General features: G+C 44.5%; 1 long non-coding RNA gene across 5 annotated transcripts; it reads left to right on the top strand.

The window, feature by feature from the left end:
• The first annotated feature begins 1,788 nt into the window (after positions 1-1,788).
• Positions 1,789-8,732, top strand: LOC123137100 (uncharacterized). Of its 5 annotated transcripts, none has more exons than XR_006467739.1 (10): positions 1,789-2,173; positions 2,258-2,478; positions 3,272-3,369; positions 3,477-3,551; positions 3,636-3,768; positions 3,970-4,072; positions 4,661-6,224; positions 6,779-6,949; positions 7,132-8,358; positions 8,447-8,732. It is a non-coding gene; the product is annotated as an uncharacterized lncRNA (long non-coding RNA). The 5 variants fall into 5 exon arrangements; XR_006467741.1 differs by lacking the exons at positions 3,272-3,369; positions 3,477-3,551 and adding an exon at positions 4,473-4,576 and having other exon boundaries at positions 1,791-2,173; positions 4,661-4,793; positions 6,098-6,224; XR_006467738.1 differs by lacking the exons at positions 3,272-3,369; positions 3,477-3,551 and adding an exon at positions 4,473-4,576 and having other exon boundaries at positions 1,790-2,173.
• Positions 8,733-23,201: the final 14,469 nt, after the last annotated feature.

Genomic DNA, 23,201 nt, shown 5'->3' with positions numbered 1-23,201 from the left:
TATGGTGTGATCCACACACGCGCTCATATGATGGGCACCAAAGAACAACAACATAACCACAAGCAAATTAAACCAATCATAGCAATTCACCAATTACCCCAGAGGACAAAAAAATCTACTCAAACATCATAGGATGGATAATAATATGAAGAATAAAGCACCATGTTCAACTAGAGGGTCCAACGGATTGCGGGAGGGAGAGACCGCTGAATATAGATGAGGGAAGGTGATGGAGGTGTTGGTGAAGATGACAGAGTTGTTGGAGTAGATCACTGTCACACGATGATTGCCCTGGCGGTGTTCTAGCGCCACCGGAAGAGAGGAGGAGAGAGACCGCCTCCTTCTTCTTCTTCTTTTTCCTTGACCCCCTCCCCCTAGATGGGAGGAGGGTTTCCCCTCTAGTCCTTGGTCTTCATGGCTCCTGGAGGGCAGGAGCCCCTCCTAGCTTGGATCTCTCTCTGTTCTCTTCTGTTTCGCGTTTGTGTTTTTTGGCCGAAAACTGTTTCTTAAATTCACGGATATCCGTAACTCTGACTGGGCTGAAATTTTAACATGATTTTCTTCCGGATATTATCTTTCTTGCGGTGAAAGAAGGGATGCAACCAACTTACGAGGTCCCCCTCGAACAACGTCTTGCGTTTATTCTTCTTTCCAAAAATCACATACATTCCAAAATAAATCTTCGTAATTTTTTGTCGCGTTTGGACTTCGTTCGATATGGATATTTTGTGAAACAAAAAACATGCAACAAACTTGAACTGACATTGGTCACTTGATCAATATGTTAGTCCAAAAAATAATATAAAATGTTGCCAAAAGTATATGAAAGTTGTAGAATATTGGCATGAAACGATAAAAAATTATAGATACGATGGAGATGTATCAAAGGACATCGGCCAGTGCTGCCCACAGCCTGCGCCGCCGGCTGAAGAAGGAGGTCAGAACGAGGCATATCCGATCCGCTGGCACCCCCTAGCCTGCACGATTCGCCACTTCGAAGCACGTCGTACGCCGCTGGTCCCGAGCACTGCCGCCGCACCACCACGACCCTCGCCATTGTAGTGTCCCAGCCCAGCTGTGCCGTCCCATGGCAGAGGCCCTGCACGAGAAGGTGAAACGCCCCGCTGCCGCCGGCTAGACTTTGCCCGACCATGTCCTCTGGCGGCGGCAAGGGAGGAGGGTGCTAGCGGCAACGACGAGAGTGCCCTCCCCGTCGCCCATGGGAGCGATGTGGGAGGGCCCGATCCTAAAATTTCGGAGCAGTCGCGGCATTGTTGTTTGTAGCTTGAGTGTTGGGTCATGTGCCCCTGCCTATAATAACTGTTATATTTTGCTCAATAGAACCTTTAAATATATGCTTTGAACCATAGAGTTTATGTTGTGATACATGTTGTTCCACCGCAGGACGTGCATGATGCGTGTATGATTATAAAGTGCACGTCGTGTGTGGGGTTCGACGAATTAGTTGTTGACCCGTTGGTTATCTTTCTTACATAGGAATCGAGAAATAAGAATGAGAGTCATCCTCCCGGCTCCTCGGCCGTTTCGATTCCTGGCCGTTGGATCTGCGTGCTTGATCGGATCTGGGCCATCGGACCGAGCCCTGGAATGACCGCGTCCGTCGGATAAAAAATAGTTACTGTTGCAATGAACAGTTTCACCTCGACCGTGCCAGGGCATTTTCGTCATTTCACCATTGGGTATAAAAGCTCACCAGCTCCCGTAGAACCCTAGCCACCTCCTCGATGGGGTCCTTCTCTCCCCTTCCTAGCCGCTCGCCCCGCCCTGCCCGTCTCACCCGTCCCACTGCCCCGCCGTCTCGCCTGCCCCGCCCCGCCCCGCCCCGCCCCGCCCGTCCCGCTCGCCGTGGCCGTGGCCGATGACCGCGGCCCCGCCGTCCCGCCCTGCCTGCCGCGACGGCCATGGACGAGCGCGAGCTCGACGGGGGAGCAACGGGCCGCCCCGCCCGTCCCGCTCGCCGTGGCCTTCGCCGATGACCGCGGCCCCGCGCAGCACAACACCGAGCTCGTCTCGCTCCGTTGCGTCCTCTCCTCCTGCCGGATTCGCCACTCACGGCCACCACCGCTCACCCGTGACCCCGCCTTGTGGTTAGGGTTTCGGGTGTTGGCTCCAACACCGGCGGCCATGGGGTTGCGCCTCCTCTCTGCCTCTGGTCGGTTCATCCCCTCCCCCTCCTTCCTCCTCTTCCTCCTCTTCCTCTCTATCTCTTTCTAATCCCTCTCTTCTTTTGTAGCAGCAGAGGAGAGGAGAGGGGATTGAGCCTGCAGCTCCACATGTGCTTCAATTCAATTTGGAGTAGAGCAATTGATGTGCTCCTACAGCTGCTGTAGAAGATAGGATGGATGAGAGTGCATCATTGTAGGATTATTGTTGATGGGGTGTCGAGACGTGTGTCTGAACTACCTCATGTGACTGATGAAAGAGGGCAGGTGGCCGACCTCCTTGATATCCATACCAGTAAGGATTATATATGTCCGTTTTAGCATTTTGTTCATATATATGCCATTCAGTAATAACTACAGTCTTGAGATATGGATTCAGAGATACTGTAGTGTGTGCCCTATGCTGAATATTATAATCTACAATTCTATATATGCCATGCTATTCGGCTTTTCATTTTCTTGATCTACCTGAATTGGTACTATAGAGATGTCTGATGTATGCGCGCATGTGTGTTTAGGCAGTTTAGCCTCCTATTAGTTTCAACGATTGGTTTTGAGTTTAGGAGAATCAAGGAGGTTCTGTTAGGAGAACTTGCTTTTGTTTTCCATGGTTAATTAATCCTGGGACTATTCAAAAGCAGGCCATCATTGCTATTAGGAGAATCAAGGAGGTTCTGATAGTCCTTTCTGTTTAGTGTACGATGGTCACATTTGTATTGACATCAAAATTCAGATTTAGTATGTTTATTGGGAGACCTTACTTATATTACTGAATCATGAATATCATTTGATATTCTAAGAAATAGTTGTCCTGGATATTCCAAGTTATACCTGCTCATACATCTGTTATATTACAATTTATTTGCTTGTCAAATGTTCGTGGTTTCAGATTAGAAGTATGCAGTAGCATCCATATCCAATGTAACTAATGTGTTCCAGGCTTTAGTGTTTTATTTTGATGGACCAATGTGCATCTTCTCCGAGACAGAAAATTAGGGGGAGTGATAGCTCTTGGATAGTTAGCCATTATGATAGAATAATAAATAAAACTGTCGGTTAATGGCTTATAGAACTGGTCTTAATAATAGAATTTCAACCGAGTCGTTGATGCGGTGAGAGCTCGGTGTCGTGTCCGTCGGCTGAGCAGCAAGCTGAGCTGCAACTCTCTAAACATGGTGGTGCTACTGTGAGGATCTCATGCCTCTCACTCTGTGTATCTCTCATCAGCCCGTTCCACTTTTTGCTAATCATTCATACCCTTCATGATCACTAAGGCTTTTCTTGGTTTTGTAGTTGTGGATTGTGATTAAGAATGATGACCCTGGTTAATTATAGGATTTACCATGAGAGCATGAGATCTTTGCACCTGTATGTCTTACCTATTAGTCATTCTGCTAAATAGTAATTACTAAATAATTGTTTCTGATAAATAACGATGCCTTTCTTATACAGGTTTTTTGGTGCGTTTGTGCTCGTCGGCGGGACGGTGCAAGGCGCAACTCCGACGCGGTTCCTTGCCGGTTGGACGGCGTTCACGCGCAACCCCGGCGTGCACTGAGTACTGCCTCGGCTACAACCTCCCTCGGTGAGCTCCATCTTCCTCCTGCTCCTCTGCTTCGGCTACTGTATGGGACATGGCCATGGCTATATTGATCCATCCATCCATCCAGAACTAAGAGATGAAGCATCCACCGAGCTCTCTCAGAGCTCAGGCTGCTTCAGTTTGCTCTTCCCACTCTCACTTACCTTCCCTCTCATGCATGCGCTTGGTTTCTTCCTCATGCAGGCAGGCTGGGTGGGCTCCTCGTTAGCATCGGCTTTCCCTACCTACCACTCCTCTCTGATGGAGCGGACCTTTGGATGCTCCTGCGCCTCCGGTCGTGGGCTAGGTAACTCTCTTTCTTTAATGTGCTCGTGGATGTAATAGGATTTTAGTGCAGATTGTCATAGGATAGCTAAAACAAAAAATCTTTAAACCTTTCCTGGGCATTATAATTGAAAAGTAACCTAAAATCCTTAATTTCATCAAGCTTGATATCTAAAAAATGCTTAGAACTATTGCTAATATACCATCCTACGAGTGCTTAAAGATCTACTTATGAATCAGCTGCATTTTCCAATAGGCCAGCTCCTAATCTACGGCTGTTTCGGCCGTTGGATCAGATATGTTTAGTACAGAGTAACCGCATCGAATAAATGTGTACAGAGCATATAGATTAAATATACTTCATAAATGAATATGGGGTAAGCAATGTCGGTTAGGTAATACTCCACTCTTGCCCATTGAAGGACAAGCTCGCTCTTGGGCTACCGCTAGGTGATCTAATTGACTCGGGGGTGTCTTTTCTCAAAAAAGAGAGGCTCAACCATGAGAGCACGAGATCTTTGCACCTGTATGTCTTACCTATTAATCATTCTGCTAAATAGTAATTACTAAATAATTGTTTCTGATAAATAATCATGCCTTTCTTATACAGGTTTTTTGGTGTGTTTGTGCTCGTCGGCGGGACGGTGCAAGGCGCAACTCCGACGCGGTTCCTTGCCGGTTGGACGGCGTTCACGCGCAACCCCGGCGTGCACTGAGTACTGCCTCGGCTACAACCTCCCTTGGTGAGCTCCATCTTCCTCCTGCTCCTCTGCTTCGGCTACTGTATGGGACATGGCCATGGCTATATTGATCCATACATCCATCTAGAAATAAGAATAGAAGCTCCTCAGGCCGCACCACAGCGATTTGGGATTCCTGGCCGTCGGATCGGGTGGCTTGATCGGATCTGGGCCGTCGGATCGACCCCTGTAACGACCTCGTCCGTCGGATAAAAAAAAGTTACTGCTGGAATGAATAGTTACTCCCGTTTCGTGCCATCGCTTGTAAATAGCCTGCCCCGCCAGGGGCATTCTCGCCATTTCGCTTTGTCTGTGGCGGTGGCGTTCGTGCTAGGGTGATGATGATTAACTGTGGCTGGAATGAGTGTGCCTTTGAGCAATCAAGGCACCTATGGGTATCAAGTTGGATCCTCCCTGTTGTCTCTGGAATCCTTTTTGATCCTGTGATACCTATTGATCTGTCCTTGGATGGTCATTCTTGCTGAGTGATAACCAGGGCAGCTCCATTGTATAAACAGATTGATCTGGTGATAAGAGATGATGGGGGTAGGTTATATGATCGAGAAAAGGCGAATCTGAGCCCACTATGCAATGAACCATAGACCCTTTTTTACTTGTATATCTAAAGGTGTTGCTTATTTATGCTCCAGTGTTTATAGCCATCTTCCATAAATCTGAGCCATTGAGCGGACATTTCCTTTTGTTTTCTTTGGTTTGTTCTGAAGCTTTCCCCAATTCTATCTGTCACCACTGCATTTTGTGGATCATGCACCAGACTAAATGTAAGTGAACTTTGAAGGATGCATGTTTTGTTAGCTTTGTAACTTATTTCCTTGCTAAGTAAGCATTTGGGGTTAATTTGTTTTGTTGCCACCTTCTTTGTACATATAGTTTTGCATCGATTTGCCTTGCACTCTTCCCGACAAGCTTGTAATAGTGTTGAACTTTGTTCATTTAGGCATAGCAACTATTTGAATTATGAAAATTTGCTACCATTTGGTTACCACCAGAAGTTTGTCTATTGATAAAACATGGTTCAGGAAGGCATTTTGTCTTCTATGTTTTTTAATAGAATTCTGATTTGGGGCAACGATGATTGACCACTGCTAATATAAGTACTTTCTTGAGCAATCAAGCAATTTGCTGATATAAAACATGGTCCAGGAAGAAGACGAAGAATACAACTGGTTTCATATGTACTTTATGCTCATTCCTTTTAATCTTCAAATGATATAGGAGATTCTGTTGGTGCTCTATTAACATGATTGTTGTGTGCGTTTCTGTTACGTAATAATATTGTTGACAAGATATCTGAAATTACGATCGGAAGTTGCTGCCCGCCGGGTTGGTCTGCAAGAGGATGCCTTGCTCTCTCTCTCTTGCTGCGTAATTAACATGAATTCAGCTAGGCGTTAATGTGCAGTAAGAGGCAAGGTACCATCTCTCTCTCTCTCTCTCTCTCTCTCTCTCTCTGATATGATCTATTTAAGCTTCTATGTCTTAATCAGCAATTAGATTACCACAAATTAGGTATGCATTTTGAGGTTATAACGATGCATGGTTCTGAGTTTTAGATTTAATTAGTCACTGTTGAACTATACATATTTTAGATCTTGGTTCTACTTTTCATTTCAGAAAAGTGTTATCTTTTAATTTATATTTATTGTTTTAAGAATGTGATATTTCCCTTTTAGGAAGAGTTGATCCCAGCTTCTTCCAAGTATAATTTGACTAAAAAGTAAAAACTGAGTGTCGTGTTTCTTAAATGGTCACCATATTTTACTATACTGTTTGTCATGTGAATAGATGAATGTGTAACTGAATGTTCTTTTCTATTCATGGTTGATTCACTGTTGAACTGTACATATTTAGGACGCTGTCAACCAAAGGCGAGAGCAGCTACATCTGTTGTATGCATACTTGCACTATTGTTTTCCTTTGGACTGTGATGTGATGAAACCTGATGTTATTACTTCTCGTATTTACAGGAAATAGTACTATAATGTGCTTATAGAGAGGACAACACCAAGCAAGATGAGCTATATTGAAAGGTGTATGTTGAGCTCTAAAGGCAAGCACGGCCCTGACACTGGCAGTCGGACAACTCGAGCGTGGCCTCCACTCTAGCGTGCAGTTCATCGGAGCCGTCACGCAGATAGGTACGTGTGCATGCAGCCAGGCCTTAAATCAAGTAAATGGAGCAAAAACAATTTGGGTTCCCATTGAAGTGCATAGAATGCACAACGCATTATGTGCCATCATAAGCAGTGCATATAATAGCTACGATTTGCTTGATTTTGGTTCGTTTTATCCCTCTGAAGATTGAATGACCTCTCTTCAGGTGTGCTTGGTCTGCAGTGACGACCTTTGGGCCAACAACACATGGACATTTCAGAGATAAACTATTGCATCAGGTATAGTGTATTGCGGACAAGCCAGACATTAGTGTCTAGGTATTGATAGTTTGAGATAGACATGCCAATATGCATCTTCATTTATACAGCAGCCCATGCGTGTGGTAATATTTGAGAACAACAACTCTCATATTTTGTTTGCCCTTTTAGGCTAAAACAACATAGTTTGGTTTGAGGTGCTCTCACAAGATATCAGGTCTCTCCCTCTCTCCAGTTGGCTAATGGTGGTCATGTGTATGTTTTGGTAGACGAGATGTAGATTCCAGGAGCCTATCATAGTATGTTTGCCTTTTTATGCTAGAATAGCAGAGTTTGGTGGCTAGGTTGGATTGAAATATAATTGCTTGGTAAAACTGATGTCTAAAAGTAGTGCTTACTTCTTCTGCAAAGAAAATGTTGTGCCACTTGCTCACCCATGAGAACCATCTTTAACTGGGACGGTGTCAAAAGAAATTATGTAACTGGGACACAATAAAATAAATTGGTACAACTATATGGATTCCTTGGTAAGCTCATGATTCATCTGGCTAAGCAGTCTTAGTGGACCGCCAATGTTGTGTTATTAAGATGCAGGTTTCAATAGCCTTCATGTTTGAGGCTAAAATAATGTAGTTATCTCTGTAGTCTAGGGTAGATTGAAATAATTGTTTATCCTTGAAGCAAATCAAGTAAACAACTGCCAGTAGATGATGAGGTGCCTTCTGCAAACAAAAAAACTAAGCTCTAAGCGAGTATTTTTAGGCGACCTATCTTTTTCATAGATTTGTTTAATCCTTCCTCTGCTCAATTGATGTGAACCACAAACCTTGCTCTGCTAAATTGATGTGAACCACAATCCTTGCTCTGCTCAATTGATCTTCCCAGCAAATCAATGAACATGTGCCCACAGGGACACAGTCAAAGGTGCGCCTGTCAACTTAATGGTTTTCATCCATAGTGCTTTGCCATTATTTTTATTTTTATTGTTTTTCTCATTTGCCACTGTTGCCCATTCTTTCTGGGACCAGTATATACATCATGATTTTATTTTTATGTAATTTTTATTTATACTTGAAGCAAGGTATCTGAAAACCTGATGGGAAATGAGGAGGTGCCCTTTGCAAGTAAAAAGACTAAGTTGGAGACCAAGTGCCTTTAGGCAACGCGCCCTTTTGGTTCGTTTGTTCGGTACTTTTTTTTGCTAATTTACTGCTCCCTGTGGTATATATGTTTTGATTTTTGTTTGGAATTCTATTTCTGCAGGATCGTAGCGTATCAGTTGCCGATGTGCAGAAAATGCTGATTTAGCGGATGGATGGCCTTTTCCATCTGGGATCGCTTTTGTTGCGACCTGTCGCTTATAATAGAGTGATCTGTTTTGCTGATCCTGGCCAAGTGGAATGTACTGTCTGTCAATGTCCAAATGCTGCAGTCAGTAGTTAGTGTGACATGGATCTTTGACTAATGTATCCCATCAGTTTAGCCGTGTGTTGCTAGCTGATGTGAAAGTATGTGTGATTACCATACTTATTATGATTATGGATGTTGCTACACGTTTCATTAGCTAAATTTTACCTATGCATTCTGCCTGTGGATGCCATTTCCTCTATTCTTGTATGTGTTTTGTACATGCTTCAGATTTGGATCATATAAAATGCCCTTTTGGGAATGACTGTGAGGTAAGTTTCACTGGCATCTTATAAGAGTATCAAGCAGGAAATACGTGCCATTAACTCTCATGTCAGTAGTTCCATTCACAAAATGTCATGCTTGCCTTGCATTTGATATATAATTGCCTTGGCAATTGCAATGACACTGGCAAATATTATCTTATCCCAGACAGCGGCAATGCTCTACATTTAGTGTATCCTCGATGTATGATTAGTTTTATTTGGGAGCACCGATAGGTCTGCTTGGCCGCTGGGACAATACACTGGACCAGGCACCGTGCGCCAGGGCGCACTTTCGATCTAGTGTATCATTAGGGCATCCACAGTGTGTAGAGGCAACCCAGCCTCTAAGGTGGGCCCCATACACCTGCCTCTAAGCCAATGCATCCTTCCCGCAATGTGAGCCTCTAAGCCCATGGGCCCACCAGCTGCCTCTAACCACCGAACACTCTTCCCTTCGCGCAAAAAAATCCCCAATCGATTCCAATCCCTAGCGGCTGCAGGAACCACGCCATCGTCTCGACCGTCTCCGGCGACCAGGCGAACCAAATACCTCGCGCGAGGCCGGACGACGGAGGCGGTTGATCTAGCAGCTGGATGTGGACTGCTGGTGGTGGCGGGGGGTGCAGCAAATGCGCCGGCAAGTGCGTCGAGGCGCAGCCGCCGGTCTATTCCTGCTGACCAACTGCGCCGGCGATGCCGAGGAAGCGCTACGCTGATAGCGGCGGCAGCGGCATTGTGCGAGTACTAGGCGCAGGTCTGGAGCATGGGCGGGTTCACGCGGAAGCACAAGGTGAGATGTGCTGTTCATGGGTTCCCTGTACGTGAGTATGTGACTTTGTATTTTGGTGGCTTTTGAGCTGAATATAGTAGGGAATATCACAGATCTCCATTACAGCCTTCTTATATTAAACATTAGGAAAAATAAAAGATCTAGCAATACAAATATTTTGGTGGCAGTGTTGGGGAACGTAGCAGAAATTCAAAATTTTTCCTACGAATATCACCAAGATCTATCTATGGAGAGACCAGCAACGAGTAGAAAGGGGAGTGCATCTACATACCCTTGTAGATCGCTAAGCGGAAGCGTTCAAGTGAACGGGGTTGATGGAGTCGTACTCGTCGTGATTCAGATCACCGATGATCAAGTGCCGAACGGACGGCACCTCCGCGTTCAACACACGTACAGCCCGGTGACGTCTCCCACGCCTTGATCCAGCAAGGAGAGAGGGAGAGGTTGAGGAAGACTCCATCCAGCAGCAGCACAACGGCGTGGTGGTGGTGGAGGAGCGTGGCAATCCTGCAGGGCTTCGCCAAGCACCTACGGGAGAGGAGGAGGTGTCACGGGAGGGAGGGAGGCGCCAAGGGCTCAGGTATGGATGCCCTCCCTCCCCTCCACTATATATAGGGGCAGGGGAGAAGGGGGAGGCGCAGCCTTGCCCCCTACTCCAAGAAAGGGGTGCGGCTAAGGAGGGGGGAGGAGTCCATCCTCCCCAAGGCACCTCGGAGGTGCCTTCCCCTTTTAGGACTCTCCCCTTTTTCCTTTATCTTGGCGCATGGGCCTCAAGGGGCTGGTGCCCTTGGCCCATGTAGGCCAAGGCGCACCCCCTACAGCCCATGTGGCCCCCCGGGGCAGGTGGCCCCACCCGGTGGGCCCCCGGGACCCTTCCGGTGGTCCCGGTACAATACCCATGACCCCGAAACTTGTCCCGATGGCCGAAACAGGACTTCCTATATATAAATCTTTACCTCTGGACCATTCCGGAACTCCTCGTGACGTCCGGGATCTCATCCGGGACTCCGAACAACATTCAGTAACCACATACAAGCTTCCTTTATAACCCTAGCGTCATCGAACCTTAAGTGTGTAGACCCTACGGGTTCGGGAGACATGCAGACATGACCGAGACGTTCTCCGGTCAATAACCAACAGCGGGATCTGGATACCCATGTTGGCTCCCACATGTTCCACGATGATCTCATCGGATGAACCACGATGTCAAGGACTTAATCAATCCCGTATACAATTCCCTTTGTCTATCGGTATGTTACTTGCCCGAGATTCGATCGTCGGTATCTAATACCTTGTTCAATCTCGTTACCGGCAAGTTACTTTACTCGTTCCGTAACACATCATCCCGTGATCAACTCCTTGGTCACATTTGCGCATATGATGATGTCCTACCGAGTGGGCCCAGAGATACCTCTCCGTTTACACGGAGTGACAAATCCCAGTCTCGATCCGCATAAAACAATAGATACTTTCGGAGATACCTGTAGTGCACCTTTATAGTCACCCAGTTATGTTGTGACGTTTGATACACCCAAAGGACTCCTACGGTATCCAGGAGTTACACGATCTCATGGTCAAAGGAAGAGATACTTGACATTGGCAAAGCTCTAGCAAACGAACTACACGATCTTTGTGCTATGCTTAGGATTGGGTCTTGTCCATCACATCATTCTCCTAATGACGTGATCCCGTTATCAACGACATCCAATGTCCATAGCCAGGAAACCATGACTATCTGTTGATCACAACGAGCTAGTCAACTAGAGGCTCACTAGGGACATATTGTGGTCTATGTATTCACACGTGTATTACGATTTCCGGATAATACAGTTATAGCATGAATAAAAGACAATTATCATGAACAAGGAAATATAATAATAATACTTTTATTATTGCCTCTAGGGCATATTCCAACAGTCTCCCACTTGCACTAGAGTCAATAATCTAGTTCACATCGCCATGTGATTAACACTCACAGGTCACATCGCCATGTGACTAATACCCAAGAGTTTACTAGAGTCAGTAGTCTAGTTCACATCACTATGTGATTAACACTCAATGAGTTTTTAGGTTTGATCATGTTGCTTGTGAGAGAGGTTTTAGTCAACAGGTCTGAACCTTTCAGATCCGTGTGTTCTTTACAAATCTCTATGTCATCTCCTAGATGCAGCTACCACGCTCTATTTGGAGCTATTCCAAACAACTGTTCTACTTGGAGCTATTCTAAATTATTGCTCCATTATATGTATCCGGTCTCTCTACTCAGAGCTATCCGGATAGGTGTCAAGCTTGCATCGTCATAACCTTTACGACGAACTCTTTTACCACCTCCATAATCGAGAAAATTCCTTAGTCCACTAGTTACTAAGGATAACTTTGACCGCTGTCCTGTGAGCCATTCTTGGATCACTCTTGTACCCCTTGACTGACTCATGGCAAGGCACACTTCAGGTGCGGTACACAGCATAGCATACTGAAGAGCCTACGTCTTAAGCATAGGGGACGACCTTCGTCCTTTCTCTCTATTCTGCCGTGGTCGAGCTTTAAGTCTTAACTTCGTACCTTACAACTCAGGCAAGAACTCCTTCTTTGACTGGTCCATCTTGAACACCTTCAAGATCACGTCAAGGCATGTGCTCATTTGAAAGTACTATTAAGCGTTTTGATCTATCCTTATAGATCTTGATGCTCAATGTTCAAGTAGCTTAATCCAGGTTTTCCATTGAAAACACTTTCCAAATAACCCTATATGCTTTCCAGAAATTCTACGTCATTTCTGATCATTAATATGTCAACAACATATACTCATCAGAAATTCTATAGTGCTCCCACTCACTTCTTTGGAAATACAAGTTTCTCATAAACTTTGTACAAACCCAAAATTTTTGATCATCATCAAAGCATACATTCCAACTCCGAGATGCTCACTCCAGTCCTTAGAAGGATTGCTGGAGCTTTGCATACTTATTAGCATCTTTCGGGATTGACAAAACCTTCCGGTTGTATCACATACAACCTTTCCTCATTAAAATCGTCGAGGAAACAATGTTTTGACATCCTTTCTGCAAGATTTCATAAATAATGCAGTAATCGCTAATATAATTCCAACAGACTCTTAGCATCGCTACGAGTGAGAAAATCTCATCGTAGTCAACTCCTTGAACTTGTCGGAAAACATCTTAACGACAAGTCGAGCTTTCTTAATGGTGACATTTACCATCATTGTCCGTCTTCCTTTTGAAATCCATCTGTACTCATTAGCCTTACGACCATCGAGCCGTTCTGCCAAAGTCTACACTTTGTTTTCATATATGGATCCTCTCTCGGATTTTATGGCCTCAAGCCATTTATCGGAATCCGGGCCCACCATCGCTTCTCCATAGCTCGTAGGTTCATTGTTGTCTAGCAACATGACCTTCAAGACAGGATTACGTACCACTCTGAAGTAGTACGCGTCCTTGTCATCCTACGAGGTTTGGGAGTGACTTGATCCGAAGTTTCATGATCAATATCATAAGCTTCCACTTCAATTGGTGTAGGTGCCACAGGTACAACTCCCTGTGCCCTGTCACACACTAGTTGAAGAGACGGTTCAATAACCTCATCAAGTCTCCACCATCCTCCCACTCAATTCTTTCGAGAGAAACCTTTCCTCGAGAAAGGACCCGATTCAAGAAACAATCCATATTGCTTTCGGATCTGAATTAGGAGGTATACCCAACTGTTTTGGGTTTCCTATGAAGATGCATTTTATCCGCTTTGGGTTCGAGCTTAATCCTGAAACTTTTTCACATAAGCGTCGCAGCCCCAAACCTTTAAGAAACGACAACTTAGGTTTCTCTAAACCATAATTCATACGGTGTCATCTCATCAGAATTATGCGGTGCCCTATTTAAAGTTAATGTGGTTGTCTCTAATGCCTAACCCATGGACAATAGTGGTAATTCGATAAGAGACATCATGGTATGCATCATATCCAATAGGGTGCAGTTATGATGTTCGGACACACCATCACACTATGGTGTTCCAGGCTGTATTAGTTGTGAAACAATTTCCACAATGTCTTAATTGTGTGCCAAAACTCGTAACTCAGATACTCATCTCTATGATCATATCATAGACATTTTATCCTCTTGCCACAATGATCTTCTACTTCACTCTGAAATTACTTGAACCATTCAATAATTCAGACTTGTGTTTCATCAAGTAAATATATTCAACATCTACTCGAATCATCTGTGAAGTAAGAACATAACGATATTCACTGCATGCCTCAGCACTCATTGGACTGCACACATCAAAATGTGTTGCTTCCTAACAAGTTGCTATCTTGTTCCATCTTACTGAAAACGAGGCTTTTCAGTCATCTTGCCCATGTGGTATGATTTGCATATCTCAAGTGATTCAAAATCAAGTGAGTTCAAACAGTCCATTTGCATGGAGTTTCTTCATGCATATATACCAATAGACATGGTTCGCATGTTTCAAACTTTTCAAAAATGAGTGAGTCCAAAGATCCATCAACATGGAGCTTCTTCATGCGTTTTATACCATTATGACTTACATGGCAGTGCCACAAGTAAGTGGTACTATCATTACTATCTTATATCTTTTGGCATGAAAATGTGTATCACTACGACCGAGATTCAATAAACCATTCCTTTAGGTGCAAGAGCACTTATTCAGGTTTAGTACTAATCTTGATGGTAGAGGGAGCGTGCGATGTTAGATCACATCAAACTTGGAAACACTTCCAACACATATCGTCAGCTCACCTTTAGCCAGTCTCCGTTTTATTTCGTAGCTTTTATTTCGAGTTACTAACACTTAGCAATCGAACCGGTATCTAATACCCTGGTGCTACTAGGAGTACTAGTAAAGTACACATCAACACAATGTATATCCAATATACTTCTATCGACCTTGCCAGCCTTCTCATCTACCAAGTATCTAGGGTAATTCTGCTCCAGTGGCTGTTCCCTTTATTACAGTAGCACTTAGTCTCGGGTTTGGGTTCAACCTTGGGTTTCTTCACTAGAGCAGCAGCTGAATTGCCGTTTCATGAAGTATCCCTCAGTTCCCTTGCCCTTCTTAAAACTAGTGGTTTCACCAACCATCAACAATTGATGCTCCTTCTTGATTTCTACTTTCACGGTGTCAAACATCATGAATATTTCAAGGATCATCATATCTATCCCTGATATGTTATAGTTCATCACGAAGCTCTAGCAGCTTGGTGGCAATGACTTTGGAGAAACATCACTATCTCATTTGGAAGATCAACTCCCACTCGATTCAAGTGATTGTTGCACTCAGACAATCTGAGCACAAGCTCAACGATTGAGCTTTTCTCCCTTAGTTTGTAGGCTAAGAAAATTGTCGGAGGTCTCATACCTCTTGACGTGGGCACGAGCCTGAAATCCCAATTTCAGCCCTCGAAACATCTCATATGTTCCGCGATGTTTCGAAAACGTCTTTGGTGCCTCTACTTAAACCATTTAACTGAACTATCACGTAGTTATCAAAACGTGTATGTCTGATGTTCGCAACATCCACAAACGACATTTGGGGTTCAGCACACTAAGCGGTGCATTAAGGACATAAGCTATCTACTGTCTGCATAATCGCTACTTTCAACTTTCAACTATATTTTCTCTAGGATCATATCTAAAACAGTAGAACTAAAGCGCGAGCTACGACATAATTTGCAAAATCCTTTTGACTATGTTCAGGATAATTAAGTTCATCTTATGAACTCCCACTCAGATAGACATCCCTCTAGTCATCTAAGTGATTACATGATCCAAGTCAAACTAGGCCGTGTCCGATCATCACGTGAGACGGACTAGTCATCATCAGTGAACATCTTCATGTTGATCGTATCTACTATACGACTCATGCTCGACCTTTCGGTCTCCGTGTTCCGAGGCCATGTCTGCACATGCTAGGCTCGTCAAGTTAACCCTAAGTGTTTTCGCTGTGTAAAACTGTCTTACACCCGTTGTATGTGAACGTAAGAATCCATCACACCCGATCATCACGTGGTGCTTAGAAGCGACGAACTATAGCAACGGTGCACAGTTAGGGGAGAACACCTCTTGAAATTTTGTAAGGGATCATCTTATTTACTACCGTCGTCCTAAGTAAACAAGATGCATAAACATGATAAACATCACATGCAATCAAATAGAGTAGTGACATGATATGGCCAATATCATATAGCTCCTTTGATCTTCATCTTCGGGGCTCCATGATCATCTTGTCACCGGCATGACACCATGATCTCCATCATCATGATCTCCATCATCGTGTCTTCATGAAGTTGTCACGCCAACGACTACTTCTACTTCTATGACTAACGCGTTTAGCAATAAAGTAAAGTAGTTTACATGGCGTTCTTCAATGACACGCAGGTCATACAAAAAATAAAGACAACTCCTATGGCTCCTGCCGGTTGTCATACTCATCGACATGCAAGTCGTGAATCCTATTACAAGAACATGATCAATCTCATACATCACATATATCATTCATCACATCCTTTTGGCCATATCACATCACATAGCATACCCTGCAAAAACAAGTTAGACGTCCTCTAATTGTTGTTGCATGTTTTACGTGGCTGCTATGGGTTTCTAGCAAGAACGTTTCTTACCTACGCAAGACCACAACGTGATATGCCAATTGCTATTTACCCTTCATAAGGACCCTTTTCATCGAATCTGTTCCGACTAAAGTGGGAGAGACTGGCACCCGCTAGCCACCTTATGCACCAAGTGCATGTCAATCGGTGGAACCTGTCTCACGTAAGAGTACGTGTAAGGTCGGTCCGAGCCGCTTCATCCCACAATACCGTCGAAACAAGATTGGACTAGTAACGGTAAGCATATTGAACAACATCAACGCCCACAACTACTTTGTGTTCTACTCGTGCAAAGAATCTACGCAATAGACCTAGCTCATGATGCCACTGTTGGGGAACGTAGCAGAAATTCAAAATTTTTCCTACGAATATCACCAAGATCTATCTATGGAGAGACCAGCAACGAGTAGAAAGGGGAGTGCATCTACATACCCTTGTAGATCGCTAAGCGGAAGCATTCAAGTGAACGGGGTTGATGGAGTCGTACTCGTCGTGATTCAGATCACCGATGATCAAGTGCCGAACGGACGGCACCTCCGCGTTCAACACACGTACAGCCCGGTGACGTCTCCCACGCCTTGATCCAGCAAGGAGAGAGGGAGAGGTTGAGGAAGACTCCATCCAGCAGCAGCACAACAGCGTGGTGGTGGTGGAGGAGCGTGGCAATCCTGCAGGGCTTCGCCAAGCACCTACGGGAGAGGAGGAGGTGTCACGGGAGGGAGGGAGGCGCCAAGGGCTCAGGTATGGATGCCCTCCCTCCCATCCACTATATATAGGGGCAGGGGAGAAGGGGGAGGCGCAGCCTTGCCCCCTACTCCAAGAAAGGGGTGCGGCTAAGGAGGGGGGAGGAGTCCATCCTCCCCAAGGCACCTCGGAGGTGCCTTCCCCTTTTAGGACTCTCCCCTTTTTCCTTTATCTTGGCGCATGGGCCTCTAGGGGCTGGTGCCCTTGGCCCATGTAGGCCAAGGCGCACCCCCTACAGCCCATGTGCCCCCCCGGGGCAGGTGGCCCCACCCGGTGGGCCCCCGGGACCCTTCCGGTGGTCCCGGTACAATACTGATGACCCCGAAACTTGTCCCGATGGCCGAAACAGGACTTCCTATATATAAATCTTTACCTTCGGACCATTCCGGAACTCCTCGTGACGTCCGGGATCTCATCCAGGACTCCGAACAACATTCGGTAACCACATACAAGCTTCCTTTATAACCCTAGCGTCATCGAACCTTAAGTGTGTAGACTCTACGGGTTCGGGAGACATGCAGACATGACCGAGACGTTCTCCGGTCAATAACCAACAGCGGGATCTGGATACCCATGTTGGCTCCCACATGTTCCACGATGATCTCATCGGATGAACCACGATGTCAAGGACTTAATCAATCCCGTATACAATTCCCTTTGTCTATCAGTATGTTACTTGCCCGAGATTCGATCGTCGGTATCTAATACCTTGTTCAATCTCGTTACCGGCAAGTCACTTTACTCGTTCCGTAACACATCATCCCGTGATCAACTCCTTGGTCACATTTGCGCATATGATGATGTCCTACCGAGTGGGCCCAGAGATACCTCTCCGTTTACACGGAGTGACAAATCCCAGTCTCGATCCGCATAAAACAATAGATACTTTCGGAGATACCTGTAGTGCACCTTTATAGTCACCCAGTTACGTTGTGACGTTTGATACACCCAAAGCACTCCTACGGTATCCAGGAGTTACACGATCTCATGGTCAAAGGAAGAGATACTTGACATTGGCAAAGCTCTAGCAAACGAACTACACGATCTTTGTGCTATGCTTAGGATTGGGTCTTGTCCATCACATCATTCTCCTAATGATGTGATCCCATTATCAACGACATCCAATGTCCATAGCCAGGAAACCATGACTATCTGTTGATCACAACGAGCTAGTCAACTAGAGGCTCACTAGGGACATATTGTGGTCTATGTATTCACACGTGTATTACGATTTCCGGATAATACAGTTATAGCATGAATAAAAGACAATTATCATGAACAAGGAAATATAATAATAATACTTTTATTATTGCCTCTAGGGCATATTTCCAACAGGCAGCATACAGAGTACATGGTGAACAAATCTGGAATAAACTAGTCCAGAAATAAAATTACAAATTATTTGTTGGGCCTCTAATACAAGCTAAGGCTGACCACCCCCGAATCGTTGCCATAGATACTCTATCAAATCGCCTTTGAGTTGTCGATGTGTAGCTCGATCACAAATTGCTGAGCCTATCTCCAGCACTCTGGCAAATTCATGAATTGGCCCATGGTTCAGATTATCTATTTCGTTGTTAAAGGTACCCTGATCATAGTCATAGTCGAAGCGAACCTCATAGGAATCCCGCTCATCCTCGACTATCATATTATGCAATATAACACATGCATACATGATATCAGCAATATCTTGCCTATACCAAAGATTAACCGGACCACGTACAATAGCAAATCGAGATTGTAGAACTCCAAAATGCACGTTCAACATCTTTTCTTGCACCTTCTTGCATCTTTGCAAACAATTTTGTCTTGTCAGTTGGGGGCAAGCGGATTGTCTTCACAAATGTATTCTGGTTCCAACAGCTAGTTTTCTGCACATGTATTCTGGTTCCAACAGCTAGTTTTCTGAATATGCAGCTCTTTTCAACGGCTAGTTTTCTGCACATTTATTCTTGTTCCAGCGGCTAGTTTTCTGAACATGCAACATTTATTCTGGTTTCAACAACTCTTTTCAACATTGATACATTGATGATAGACTAAATAATACAATACCGAAACTAAAAGATATCTTTGACAGAAATGGAAAGATACATTGATGAGAGCCTGAAACTAAATGATACAATACCGAAACTAAAAGATACATTGCTGAAATGGAAAGATACATTGATGAGAGGCTGAAACTAAATGGTACTACTAATTATTAAATAGATAGCTCCATGCCTAGAAGATTCAGAAGCTGGTTATATCGCTGTAGCTTTGCTGCATCATATCCGGATGTGTCTGTCTCCAGTAACTTCATATACTTGCTCAATTTTTTGGTTCTTGCCTTCTCAAGTGTGGCAGCAGCGTAATCTTTCATTGCAGATGCCTTCTCCTTTCTTGCTTCTGCAGCCATCTCTATTGCAGCTGATTTTCTTGCTATGGCATCATGATATAGTTGCATAGTTGGATCTGGCAGGTTGCTTGAAGAAGAGTCGGCCTTTGCTGGTGCCTTTCCTTTGCGTTTTGCGCCCTTCTGTCCCGGAGGACGACGTTCCAATTGTCTGTCCACTGATTCTTCAGCATCTTTACTAGAAGAAGAAATGTAAGCCCCTGTTTCTGAGGTCTTGCCTCTCTTTCTCGCTTCATCCTTCTCTAGTAAGTAAGTATTTTTCCACTTTGGCATTTCTTTCACCATATCCCACCAATATTCTAGCGTGAATCTTTTTTTGTATTTCTCCTTGTAATCTGCTCTTACCATATCCATAAACATATTGTCATCATACCCACTAGGATACACACTGTGTTGCACGGAATGACACCCAGCAAACTGAGTCACAAATTTGTTTTGCTTACTCCAATGGTCTTTCAACATCTTGGCAGATCTTTGCCTCTTTTTCGGAGTGACGCTGTTGTAGTCTTTCTCAACTGCTTTCCAATACTGGTCTGATTTCTTGGAGTTACCATCTACTGGATCGAGAGAATTTTCCAACCAAGCATTGACAAGCCGCTTATTTTCTTCCTCTGTCCAATTTCTCCTCTTAGCAATAGGTTCTTCTGCTTCACCGGGACTACTTCCACTTGACTCTTGCTGATCTACTTCTTCTGCCCTATGTATTGATGCAGGAGGCTGAGGCGAATAATGAAAATATCCGGCATCTTGGTTGATCCTAGCATGTGGATCAATCCCGGTGAAGCCGGCGGCTGCAGAAGATGAATGACCATATGAACCTCCTCCATACACTCCATGTGCTGCTTGGAAACCTGAGGTATGTGGAGGTGGAAATGGATACATGTTTTGTGCATACATGGGATGCAAATATTGCCCATGCTGAGAGGATGAAGCACTTGTGAACTGGTGAGGTGGGGTGGCAGATGGGGTATAGTTTCGATTTTCTGGATCTTGGCTTGAGCAATTATTGAGCATCCTAGTGAAACTTCCTGGAGAGTGCTCCATGAATGTGAAGTTTTTTGAGGTGTCTAGGCTCCCAGTTGGTTTGGGTGTGTGCAAACTTATTGTTCAAAGCCCTAGTATATATACCGATAGATGTGTGTATGCACACACTTGTTGTAACGGCCATAATTTGTTGTTTATTATTATTTTTAAATGCAACGGTTGTATTGGATTGGATGTGTATGCTCAGAACAAACTGAGCTTTGCCAGTTTGCACTGTATAATGGTTGCTTTTGGCTTGCTAGGCAACGGCTGGTGTGTTCAGCTTTCAACTGCCATCTTTAAATAATATTATTTTATTCTTTGGAGGCAACCTCTAGGCTTAGAGGCGATGCCATGGATTTTTTGTTAGAGGCAGCTGTGTGCAATGTATAAAGGCAGCCTTTAAAGGTTTAGAGGCAGCTATAGAGGCAGCAAAAGGGCACACTGTGGATGCTCTTATGTTCTAGAAGCCCAAGAGTTTATCACACCCCGACAGATGCCGACGCTTCGGCTCAGAACACAATATTTGAGTGACACATGTACTGTGATAATGCATTGTGTGAAGCACTGTATGATTGAGCCCGTGCAAGTTATACAACTAAAAATGTCGAGCTGAGATCTCTATTTCATTTTTGAGTAACACTGAGATCTCTGTTGTGTGAGTGCTAGCAGCGATCGAATATAGGCCCAAGATAATATTGTCGGGTGGAACAGCCCAGATAAGATGTCATGTTGTTCCGACATGAGTATCGTACTCGTGTATGATCCGCTACAGTTTTTTTTTCCTGAGGGGTACTCTTTTCTTAGAGGTGCTTTTTTTAGAAAATGATCCGCTGCACCTTTTTTTAGACAAAGATCCTCTACAGCTAGAATTACAGTATTCCCTCTGTAAATAAATATAAGAGCATTTAAATCACCATTTTAATTATCTAAACACTCTTACATTTGTTAAGGATTTTATTTTCGGGATCTTCTTGAGGAAATATTTTTGGGATTTTTTTTGAGACAAAAATATTATCGGTATAAAAGAATTATAAAGCTTATCGGCTCGGGCCATATAGCAGCCCTTGTGTGTTACAGGTAGTAGAATTTTCAAAATTACTAGTTAAGGAGTACTCGTTGCGAAGGTCATTCCAATTCCCCAGATTGCGACAAGTGACGCGCTGCATATGGGCCACTTGTCGCAACATGGGAGTTTCCCTTTTCTTGTAGACCCGTTTATTTAAAACATTTTATCTCTTAAACCGTGCGACCAAATCTCGAAGCGCTTTCGCCGTTTGATTCCTCGCGTCGAGATGTTCAAAACTAGATCTCATGTTGATATGTTTTGACAAACTTTTTTTTCACGAAAAAAAAAGATGAAAAAAATGAACCGGGAGCATAGATTTTTTCTTTTCCAAAAGAGGCACGCCCGTGCCTCTGATGAAGTCACAGCCGTGCCTCTCGCGGAAGCAAAACCGTGACTCTCGCAAGAGGAAAAAAAGAAAAAACGTGTTTTTTCCATTTCCGAGGAGGCACGGCTGTGACTCTCGCGAAAGCACAACGTGCCTCTCGCGGAAGCAAAACCCTGCCTCTCGCGAAAGAAAAAAAAACAGAAAACGCGTTTTTTTTCTGTTTTCAAGAGGCACGGCCGTGACTCTCGCGAAAGCACAACCGTGCCTTTCGCGGAAACAAAACCGTGACTCTCGCAAAAGGGGAAAAACCTTTTTTTGTGCAAAAAATTGTTTTTCTGAATTTTTTTTGTCGAAAAGCTAGGGAAGACCGGTGGAAAACCAAAACATCGAAAAAACCAGGAAAAAAACTGTTTAAAAAGCCAGAAACGCATGCGGAAAAATTAAAAAAACAAAATCTGGATGAAGCGCCCAGAACGCGACACGTGGCGAATCGCTGAGAGCGCCAAATGGTGCTGATCGTTGCGAGGCTTCCGAAGGAGCGCTGTTAATTAGTTGCTCTCTAGAATTTCTCGATTTGCCGGCCATCCCGGATCCCTAGAAAAAAAGAGAGACTATTCGAACCATCTCCAAGTGCGTGTTTGGTTCAAATTTTGAACAATAGTCGCATTGCATACACTTCTCAACCCAGTCTGGTTGAGCAAAAACAGGACCTAATACGCCATGTGCAACTAGTTTGGTTGCCCGCATCTAGTGTCCCTACATTAGGTAATACGCAAGTGCACTTTGTTTGGTTGGCTGCATTGGCCCTAGTGGCACATGAACACGTCGTTTGGTTGCATACGGCGTACATATTGTGCTTACCTTGTATCCTAGTTGGTGAGCTTACCCACAATGATCGCACCTAGCACAGCAATGCTACAACACAGCAATGGTGACGAACTGGGCAAAGATGATGAAGTTCTTCAGCTTCAGCCCAGACTGACAATCCACCTTAGCAGCTTCCACTTTGACAGCTCCAACCTTGGCATTGTCAACACAGCTGTCTCCGTGCTTTCGCACCCAGGCGGAATAAGCTTGTTCTGCTGCCTGCTTAGTCTTGAACCCTCTATAGTTGTTGTTGCTATACGATGCCACTTGTGCATTGGCTTCTTCACATAAAATATAAACCCCTGAAACCTCACCGATGAACACGGCATACCACTTGCCCTAGCAATGCACAAGAGCAAGAGTTGAAGCGGTAAATCAATGGAGCACAAGTAGCAAGCAAAGTAGCATACAAAAAACAATGGAGCAGAACAGAAGTAAAGCATGCATGATCATACGGCATAGCAAGTTCAACCTAGCACTACCTTGGTGTTA

Source organism: Triticum aestivum, chromosome 6B (assembly GCF_018294505.1).
Source record: "Triticum aestivum cultivar Chinese Spring chromosome 6B, IWGSC CS RefSeq v2.1, whole genome shotgun sequence".
In the NCBI taxonomy this organism is placed as follows: Eukaryota; Viridiplantae; Streptophyta; class Magnoliopsida; order Poales; family Poaceae; genus Triticum; species Triticum aestivum.
Note: the sequence above shows the minus strand (reverse complement) of the source record. Positions and strands in the feature narration are given on the sequence as shown.